The following is an 11,119-nucleotide window of genomic DNA, read 5'->3' as shown; positions in this document are numbered from 1 at the left end:
GGCCTGTGTTTTAGTCCCAGTCTAGGAAATGCTGGATACACCAGCAAGCAGGGTAGTCTTTTTCATCCGTGCGCCGCAGAAAACTAGTTATCTTCTGCACACCCTCACCAGCTCTATGGTGGGGCCCCTCAGTTCTTTTCTGTGGCTCCTCTCTTTCTCAGGTGCAGTGAGTGTCCTTCCACTTCCTCTTTCCACTGTTTAGTCTGCAAGGTGCCATGGCCAAAATTCCGTAAAGGCTCCAGGAAGGGGTAATCCGATGCCCTGCGTCTGTCTTCCAGAAACAGGCTGCACCACTTGCTGGCTTCCTCTGGCCTGCATCTGAACTCAACTCTAGTCTCATGGCTGATGTAATTATCCCAAAGGTAACTGTGCTCCTGGAAGTGGCTGGCATGTTCCTGGCAGAGCGGGGGGTCTCCAAATACTGTCCTCAGATGGCAGGGGCAGCAGACTGCCAAGTGTCCTTCGCGCAGTTGGCAGTGTGTCACCCATATAAGCTGACGGTCCTGAGCTCAACAATCAGAGGAGGCAATGCTTTTGCCTCCGGCTGGCGCCCTCACCACTTCAAGCTCCCCCACACCGCTCCCTGCTGGACTCCAGCACGTCGCAGCTCCACTCGCCATCTGCAGGAAATACCCTTGCTTGTGGTTCGACTGGCCGCGGCTTTAGCTTCTCTCTGATGGTCCAGTGGGCAGAATTTGGCCCTTCTCTTGTCCCAGTCTGCCTTCCGTTCCCCGTCAAGGAAATGCTGATTTGATCGCCTGGCCGGCCTGTGTTTGTCACGCGTGCACCCTAGAAAGCCTGCTCTTTTCTCCTGGCCCTTCCCAGCTCCAGGGCCCTGCCTCTCTGCTCTTTTTGGAGGCTCCTTTCCTAATCGGGTGCAGCGGCTGTTATTCCGCTTCCTCTTTCCGCTGCTCAGGATGGCGGGTGCTCAGCGCTGTGGCTCACCTTCTGGTGCTGCTGAAAGAAGGAGTGGTCGCATGCCTTGCCTCTGCCTTCCACAGCCTGGCTCCACCACCTGCTGGTGCACTCTAGCTTGCAGCTGAGATCAACTCTGCTCTACTCTCAGGGGCACCAGGCAAGACTGGGCGCCAAGATTCCTTAGCAAAGTCGGTAGTGCCTCAGTCTCATAATCTGAATGTTCTCAGCTCAACCGTCAGAGGAGGAAATTCCTTTTGCGTCTGGCTGGTGCTATTGCCGCTTCTAGCTCTTCCGCAATGCTCCATGCCGGATTCCAGCATGCCTCCGCTCTAGTTGGCAGCTGCGGGAAAGACCCCTGCTAATGGTTGGTCCAACCATGGCTTTAACCTCTCTCTGATGATCTAATGGCAGGATACGGCACTTCCATTTCCACAGCCTAGGTTCAATTCCAAGTCAGGGAAATGCTGCCTTGACTAACTGGCAGGGCTGTCTTTGTCACAGTTGTTCCTTGCAAAACCCACTCTCTTCTGCTTACCACTGCCACCTGGGTCCTTGACTGCTCGAAGGCACTGCGCCTCTCTTCTTTTCAGAGGTTCCTCTCTTCTTCAGTTGCAGCTGGTGTTCTGCTTTTTCTTTTCACTGCTCTCTTCCTGTACCTGGGAATATCTGAGGCTTGTGCTTAAATGGGTTTGATGGGGTGCAAGGGAGGGTGATACTGGGGTCCTCTCCACTTCCTCCCCCCAGCAGGCTCCCCTGCAGGGAGGGAACCAGTGTCCTCCACCTCACTGTTCTTACCCAGGAACAGATGCTGTCCCGAGAGTGCAGGCATGAGCCTCTGCCATGTGCAGCACTGCTATGTGTTTCCCTGACCCCAGCCTCCTCAGTTGGTGGCTTGTGGTGGTAAGGTGTCCCACAAGAGTGTCCAGAGCAAGGCAGGCCTGTTCAGGAACCTTGTGAGAAGGAGTGATGGTCCATGTTCACCCACGTGCACAGGCTGTTGTGCGATCCACAGGCCAAGAAGGCCAAGCAAGGACACATAGCCCCTCACAACCTGCCATCTGTCCCAGTGGGTAGATACGGAAAGGTTGAGAACTCACCTGGTATGCCTTCCCTGGCCTTGTCCATGCCCTGGGAGACATCCTGGGAGGGAGGATGGGCTCCAGGCTGAGGATGACCTCCTGGCTAGTGGGCATGGTGTCGTTGCTGGCCTTCTCTTCTTTCTTCTCCACCACCTTCTCCTTCTCCTGGTCCATAGTCCCACCCTCCTAGAGGCTGACAATGGGCATGGCCAGGCCAGAGTCCACAAAAAGAGGGGGAGGGACTGATCCCCCTCTCAGGTGCCACCCAGCTGGACATAGAAGCAGCAGATCTGGGATGCCGCTCCATTAGAAACTTTGTTCCCTAGCCTGGTGTAGGCCTAGTACAGTTCTTTAACTTTCATCCACACCTGGATATCTTCCGAAAAAAGCTTCTTCCGAAAGAAGCCTGCAGTCTAGACATAGCCTTAGTCACCTGTGAAAACCCACCCTCACCTCTGTTCTCTTGCAAGCTCTCCAAGCCTCTGTACCTCCTCTACTCTCTTCCTGCTGTGCATTTCCTGCCATCCCACACATTCTTCTCCATGATTCATCTCTTCATTTGGTGCAGTGAGTGTTTTTCCACTTTCTCTTGCCACTAATCAGGATGATAGGCACTCATCGCCATGGCCCAGCATACATTGCTCGCCCAAATGGATTTTTCTTTGGAGTCTTTCCCGAGGGATGGGAGGTGGGCCTGTCCTTTCAGGAAGATTCAAAGGAGTGGCTCTGGGAGGGGTAGTCAGGTGCCATGTCTGCCTTCCAGGGGCTGGTTTCACAACCTGCTGATGCAGTCTAGCCTGCAGGTGAACTCAACTCTGCTGTGCTCTCAGGGACAGTGACCAAGTCCATGCACCAAGCCTCCTTAGTGCATCCAGAAACCCCTCAGATTCATAATCTGAAGGTCCTCAACTGGATCCTCAGAGGAGGCAACAGTTTTTGCCTCTTGCTGGTGCTGTGACGACTTCTATCTCTTCCTCATCCCTCCGTGCCTGACTCCACGATTCCACAGCTCTAGCTGTCTCTGTTTTTTATGCATAAAGCAGAGAGGAGACATTCATCACAGTCCAAGTGAAAAATAACAAGGGAATGGACCAGAGATTCAAAAGTGGTTATAGAGATGAAGGGACAAATTATGGAAAGCAAAAGGATTTCAGAAATGGAAAGTGAGGAGTCATAGGGCTTGTCTACACTATCGTTTACATTGATGTAACTTACTTCTCTATAAAGCATGAGAGAGCATAGAAACATCTTCACCAGAAATGCTACAGCTGTAGTGCAGTAGTGTAGCACCTATCCCTTAACAAACCTAAATGACCAAGGACTAATCTACATAATGAAGGTGTGATTTTTAAAGTGCACTAACGTGATGCGCATGAGCATGCAGGCTGTACTGGTATGCCCTTATTTTTTAGCACTCCCTGTGCGTGTAAACATGAACCCGCTGAAAATTTCAGCAGGTATACATTTACAAAAATAAACAAATTTTAACATCCCTAATACAAAATGAGGATGTAAAATCCTGTTTAATTAGTTAACTTATTAAATGGGGCCAAGTGGGCTGGAATGGTTCCCATTCCAAACCATCTGCTTCCAACCCTGCTTTGGGCTGCCAACTCCCAGTCCATGTGGGCTTGGAGTCGGCAGCCTCACATGGGGCAGAAGGTAGCCAGCAGCCCTCCTCCCCTCAGCTGCCGCTTCTGCCCTCACACCAGTGAGGCTGTCAACTCCCAGGCCACATGGGCTGAGAGCCAGCAGCCCCACAGTGCTGGAGCAGACCTCCACTCATGGCGGAAACTGGTTAGTTAACTGGTTATCCATTTACACCCTGGCTACGTCTACACTGGCATGATTTTCCGGAAATGCTTTTAACGGAAAAGTTTTCCATTAAAAGCATTTTCGGAAAAGAGCGTCTAGATTGGCACAGATGCTTTTCTGCAAAAGCATTTTTTTATGGAAAAGCATCCGTGGCCAATCTAGACGCGCTTTTGTGCAAAACAAATCTGAGCTGTCTACACTGGCCCTTTTGCGCAAAAGGACTTTTGCCCAAATGGGAGCAGCATAGTATTTCCGCAAGAAGCACGGATTTCTTACAGTAGGAAGTCAGTGCTTTTGCAGAAATTCAAGCGGCCAGTGTAGACAACTGGCAAGTTTTTCCGGAAAAGTGGCTGATTTTCCAGAAAAATGGGCCAGTCTAGACATAGCCCCTTAGTATAGAATAGCCTCAGCAATCTGTACTGACTGGGAAACAAATGGTGATGAATATTCTGAATTAGCAAGTAAAAGAATAAATGTGATTTTAAAACTAAGCCCATGGAATTACTGTACATCATTTATGAAAAATGTTTACATGTTTATGAAAATGCTCACACCTCCCAAGCAGATCTGACACCAATTCCCCCGAAAAGGAGTTTTGTTAACACAAGAAAAGAGACAAAAGGCTTTTTATTACTATCTTGCAGAGTAAGCTTTGAAGAAACAGTACTTCTAAGGGAGAGTTGCAAAGGCAGAAATGGCAGTTAGGCTCCCAATTCCCCTTGGCTACGTCTAGACTGGCATGATTTTCTGCAAATGCTTTTAATGGAAAAGTTTTCCGTTAAAAGCATTTGCGGAAAAGAGCATCTAGATTGGCACGGACGCTTTTCCACAAAAGCACTTTTTGAGGAAAAGCGTCTGTGCCAATCTAGACGCGCTTTTGCGCAAAAAAGCCCCGATCGCCATTTTCGAACGGGAGCAGCATAGTATTTCCGCAAGAAGCACTGATTTCTTACATGAGATCGTCAGTGTTCTTGCGGAAATTCAAGCGGCCAGTGTAGACAGCTAGCAAGTTTTTCCGCAAAAGCAGCTGCTTTTGCAGAAAAACTTACCAGTTTAGACACAGCCATTGACTTTCAGTGGAATGTAGGTATCTAGCTGCCCTTTATGACTTTGAACATCTCCCCCTTAGTTTTTTTCAATAGTAATAACACACTTGATTTATTTTTCTTCCTTTTAGTCCTTATCCTAACATAGCTTTAGTATCTCTCACACACCCTTTCTGTTAACAGCTACTGATACCTGGTGGACATATGTAGTATTGCACCACTCTACAAGAGAAAATACGTTTCTCTATACGCTTTTATACCCAAATCCTGAGCCTAGTTCCACAAATCATCACAAATATTATGTTGTGCATTTTAGATGTGCCAGTGCCAATAAAATAATGACCGCAGGAATTGCACTATACTGGTTTCCAGACTCTTTCAGGTTATCACCTTACAGAGGAAGGTTCGCACTGTTGTTGTAAGCATATCAATTCCAGATTATCAGTTCCAGATCAATTACACAACATGGATGAGGTAATATCTTTTATTGGACCAATATTTGTTGGTGAAGAGACAAGTTTTTGAGCTACACAGTGCCTTTCTTCAGATCTGGGAAAAACACTTTGGCTGCATCTAGACTGGCATGATTTTGCGGAAATACTTTTAACGGACAAGTATTTATGCAAAACTGCATGTAGATCGGCATGGATGCTTTTGCACAAAAAGTGCTTTTGCGCAAAAGCATCCGTGGCCAGTCTAGACGCGATTTTGCACAAGAAAGCCCCGATCGCCATTTTAGCCATTGGAGCTTTTTTGCGCAAAACAGTTCTTCCCTGTCTACACTGGCCCTCTTGTACAAGTATTCTTGCGCAAGAGGGCTGTTTCCCAAGCTTTTTCTTGAAAGTATTTTCTCAAGAAGCACTGATTTTGTACATTATATAGTCAGTGCTCTTGCGCAAATTCAAGCGGCCAGTGTAAACAGCTGGCAAGCTTTTGCGCAAAATCTTGCTAGTCTAGACGCACCCTTTGAGTGTCACAGCTAAATACAAGTTCCAACAGACAGTTTAACATAAGTAGTTACCACATATTCTCTTGGACCACACAAGGTAAAGTGATCAATCAGTGCTCTTATAATCATAGGAAAAAAACGGGAGGTTAGTTGAGTTACAAGTTGTTGTAATAAGCTGTAAATCCACTGTCTTTATTCAGAACAGGATTTGTACCGTCTAACATAGTTATGAATTTAAGTGTTATACAAGGAGGACTGATACATCAGATACAGTGTGAGCATTTTGTGAAAAGTAATCACCCACATGTGATATGGTGTTTTTGTCTTTTATCATTTTCCTGCGTGAGTTCCCTTAAGAGTGTAGAGATTGGTTTCAACCACATAATTGCTTCTGGACCTTTTAGTGCAGAGAAAAGTATGGCCATTTAGAAGAATAAATGTATATTGGGGATGAAGAACTGCACTATGAGCATCTTGATACCCATGAATTTATATAATGGAAAGAAAAGGCAGAAAGTAGCTCTTTGACGACAAAGGTGCTTCTGCATACAGATACAAAGACACTGTCAAACTATGGACAGGCATCCTCCTGAACACCTGCAGGTGTGAGAAAGTCCAGTAGACATTTGACTGTTCTGTAGGAGAATTTCCACTGCTCTCTTTCTCTCTCCCATTGTCTGTCCAGATATTTTGTTTTTGCTATTCTCTTTACCCTTTTAGGCCCTCATCCAGTAAAGCCCTTGGCTACGTCTACACTGGCCCCTTTTTCGGAAGGGGCATGCTAATTTTGAAAGTAGGAATAGGGAAATCCCCTGCGGATTTTAATAAACATGTCCGCCGCTTATTCCTACTTCGAAGAGATCCTCCAGAATAGGGCTTTATTCCTGAGGATCGGGCCAGTCTAGACGCTTTTTTTCCGGCTTTTCCCCAAGCCGGAAAAAAAGCGGCGGACATGTTTATTAAAATCCACAGGGGATATTTAAATCCCCCGCGGATTTCCCTATTCCTACTTTCAAAATTAGCATGCCCCTTCCGAAAAAGGGGCCAGTGTAGACGTAGCCCTTGGGTAAATCTAGACAGCGATACTATTTTATGATATGTCTGGCATCCTGAAATGAAATCGAATGAAATGAAATCGAAATAACAGGCTTGCTATTCTGATACCCCAGTACACCTTGTTCCATGGGGATTAAGTGATTTGTCAGACTAGCGGTTTATTTTTAAATTTGGCACTGTGTAGACAGCGCCAAATTTAAAAATAGATTCTCTCAAAATAAGCTATGCAATTTGCATAGCTCAATTGTGTAGCTTATTTCGAACTAGCACCACTGTGTAGATGCACCCTAAATCATTTAATTAGGCAGTGGGACAATAAGTGCTTAATTTTAAGATTAAATGCTTGGTTGGATAGGACCATAGGGGATATCAGTAATGCAAGCAGGTAAGATTCCACACACATCTCCTTGACATAGTAGGTTTTGGAATACAGCAGGTTTTTTTCCTCAATCCCATTGATGTTAGTATAATCAAATACTCACTATTTATTTTTTAACTGCTGACATATTTGGCACTGTGCAAGAAAAAAATCATATCTGCCTCAAAGAGTTTACAATCTATGGGTTTGTCTACACTTGCACCCTAGTTCAAACTAGGGATGCAAATGCAGGCAATCAAAATTGCTAATGAAGCAGGTATTTAAATCTCCCGCTCTTCATTAGCATGATCTCGCCAGCACGCTAGTTTCATTAGCAATTTTGAATGCCTGCATTTGCATCCCTAGTTCAAACTAGGGTGCAAGTGTAGACATACCCTATGCGATAAAAACAAGAGGTACTTGGGAGATCAGAATTAGATGTTACCTTAGAAAATGCTTTCTTGATTGGTTGATTTTGCTAAATAAAGAGCATTTCCTTTTTGTCTGCACTGGAATTGTAGGAGGAAATCCTGTCACCACAGAAGTCAATGCCATTTTTACTACTGATTCCAAAGGTCAAGAATTTCACACTGGCTTTGTTAAGGAAGCAGCTGGTTTATTAAAAGCTATTTTAAAATTGTGTGTATGCATTTACTAAGTAACCACACAACTTTATTACTCTTCTTCCTACCCATGACCAGTGTTCCTAAGCTGCCGGGCAGTACAGCTTCACTACAGCTTCACGGGTGATTACTCAGCCCCGCCCAGTCAGTCAGCTCCCTGTATGGAGCCCTGAGGCTCTGACTGGACAGGGCTGATTAATCACAACCACCTGTGCTGTTGTGCAGTTTAGAGGGAACACTGCCCTTGATGCTTTCGTTTCAAATTCCTTTGTAATCTAGATGTATGAAACAAGGCCCAAATCCCTCAATCAGAGTCACAAGAACAGACCATTGTGCCTGCATGGATCTCATTGCAGGATAAACGCCTAACACTGTATATCATAACGTTTAGAAATATATTGTGAGACATAGGGGGTCAAAGAGATTTCATCGTTTATACTTTGAAGTAGCCTGTTGTTCCATTTTCTTATCTTATCTAACCTGATCCTGTTGCATTTAAGATACTGAACGTTAATGAAACATTTACCTCAATAAATGTATTGAATGGAAGGCAGATTTGGAAATTGTATCTTGTTTTGTATGAGGGTGGTTGTGTAAGTTTTTAAAGAACCCATTCCTTAATCTTGTAAAATCTTTCAATACATACAATCAGGGCTCGACAAATAATGCAATCTACTCACCCATGGCAAGTAGATTGCAACTCGGAAGAGTCGAGTTCGGGCGATCTGCACATGCTCCTTCTATATTTCTAATCCTGACTTTAATGTTGTCCTAGATTATGACTCAGTAACTGTCTGATGTGCGTCATCTGAAGAAGTGGGCTGTGCCCATGAAAGCTCATGATACCATCTACATGTTTAGTAGTCTTTAAAGTGCGACCAGATTACTTTTTGTTTTTTAAGTTTATCCTGTACAGCAGCAGTGGTCAACCCGCAGCTCGCGAGCTGAAGAAAAAAATTGCAGCTCCTGACGGAACCCGAACGGAACCCAGAACTGCTCAGGTCAGCCGCTCTCACGGCTGAGCTCTGATGCCATTCTGCTCACATCCCCCAGCACACTGCGTCATATCCTGCACGTGCAGGCCAGGTCACACTCAGTGTCCCAGCCTGCATGCTAGCAGCCGGCTGCTGAACGTAGGGGGCTCCGGTTTGAGGACCTGGGGGGGAGGGGAATTGGTTGAGAGCGGGGAGGAGGGGAAATGCCTGGTTCTAGAGAAGGGGAAGGAAGGGGAGGAGGATCGGGGAGGGGGATGGGCTGGGGGGGTGCACATGGCATCCCAGCCAGCACATGCTCAAAGCCGGGCACTCAGCACGTGTCCAGTGCCTGTAGGGAGATGCACGTAGCGGTAGCAGCAGTGGTGGTAGTGGCTCTGGTTCCAGGACCTGGGCATAAGGTTGGGGGAGGGGGATTGGGTTAGAGCGGGGAGAAGAGTTGTCTGGCTCTGGGGAAGAGGAGGGGAGTGAGACTGGGTCGTGGGGGAGGGCGGTGTACACGGCGTACCAGCCAACACATGCTCAAAACCGGCTGCTCAGCGCACGTGCCCCAGTGCCTGGAGGGAGACGCACATGGCGGTAGCAGCAAATCTGGCTCCGGGACCCGGGCATAAGGTTGGAGGGGGAGGGTGATTGGGTGAGGGGAGTGCCTGGCTCTGGGGAGGAGGATTGGGTTAGAACAGGGGAGAGGGAGTAGGAATCCCATGCCAGCTCTAACTTCTCAGGAAGCATGTGGCTGTCGTGGGGAGTAAAGAAAGAGCACCCGCTTCCTGAGAAGTTGGAGCTGCCATGCAGTCCCGGGACTCCGACTCCCACTCCCACTCCCACACACACACACCTTGCAGAGGAAGGTAGTAGGAGGAAGAACCAGTGTTTCAGGGAGCACACCAGCTGTTTATGGGAGGGGAAGAACATCCCATGTGCTTCCTGAGACCCAGGATCCCCAGGTACCAGCCGAGCTGACCCCATCCCTGTCCTCTCCCCCTGACCAGACCCCCTCACCAGCACCCTGTCCCCTGCCCCCACCAGCACCTTGTCCCCTGACCCAGAACTCTGTGCCGTGCCCTGTCCCCCCCCAACACAGTTAGGGCCACATTGATGTGGCTTGGGGAGTTTTGGAGAGTGGTTTTTTTGCATCTCACTTGTGTGGCCCCGACTAACTTTTCTATGGGTAAGTAATCCCTGACTCAAAACAGGTTCCCCGCCTCTCTCATAAATAAAGACAACACTGAAACATTTTGTGTTCGATGTTATATTTTATTTAAAAATTAAACCTGGCCAATTGGGGCCAAGCCCCCATCTGGCCACAGCATCATAACACAGCATTTCCCCTCTCCCCCCGTGACTCCAAACCTGAGCCTATCATACACTGGAACCCCTTGTCCTGAGCCTCTCACATCCCCAAACTCCTGCATCCCCAGTCTTCTGCCACAACACTCCTGCACCATCCACACACTGCAAGTCTGTGCCCTGAGCCCATCACGCTCCCAGCCTCCCTGCCCTGAGCCTCTCATGCACCCCGGCCCAAACTCCTGCACCCTCATAGCCACAAGCCTGCAGCTTGCTCAGCACCCCAACCCTCCACATGACCCTAACACTCTCCAGCCTGGAGCCCCATCCCTGGGATGGCTGTACCAGCACCTATTCCCCCTCCCCCGCACAGCTGGGTTTCTGTTTGTTAGTGATAGAAATGTAGCCGTGTTAGTCTGGGGTAGCTGAAGCAAAATGCAGGACAATGTAGCACTTTAAAGACTAACAAGATGGTTTATTAGGTGATGAGCTTTCGTGGGCCAGACCCACTTCCTCAGATCAAATAGTGGAAGAAAGTAGTCACAACCATATATACCAAAGGATACCATTAAAAAATGAACACATATGAAAAGGACAAATCACATTGCAGAACAGGAGGGGGATGGGGGGGGGGAGGAAGGATGCAGCCGACGGGGCAAGCCAGTGTCTACGGGCCCTCGCAGGAAGCCTGTCTCTCGGGCCGCGGCCTCAACAGGGACCCCCGGCTCGTCCCTCTGAGCAGGCGAGTCCAGCTCAAGGACTGAGCGCTGTCCCGGCTCCGCCTTGCTGCTCTGCCTGGAGCCCCCCATACACCGGCGTGGTGGCCCCTGCCTCGCCCTGCGGCAGGGCCGGAGCCGGCTGGGCTGCAGCGCGGTGCTGTCCCGAGGCAGGGCTGCAAAAGCGACGGCGGCTCTAATCCGGCCCGAACAGCCAAGCGCCCTGCAGCGTCTCCTCCGGGCGGGGCAGGCAAACCCCAGCCAGAGCCCGCCAACC

This window comes from Pelodiscus sinensis, chromosome 7 (genome assembly GCF_052426305.1).
Source record: "Pelodiscus sinensis isolate ZL-2025 chromosome 7, ASM5242630v1, whole genome shotgun sequence".
NCBI classification, from domain to species: domain Eukaryota; kingdom Metazoa; phylum Chordata; order Testudines; family Trionychidae; genus Pelodiscus; species Pelodiscus sinensis.
The sequence above is the reverse complement of the archived record's forward strand: the minus strand, read 5'-3'. Positions refer to the sequence as shown.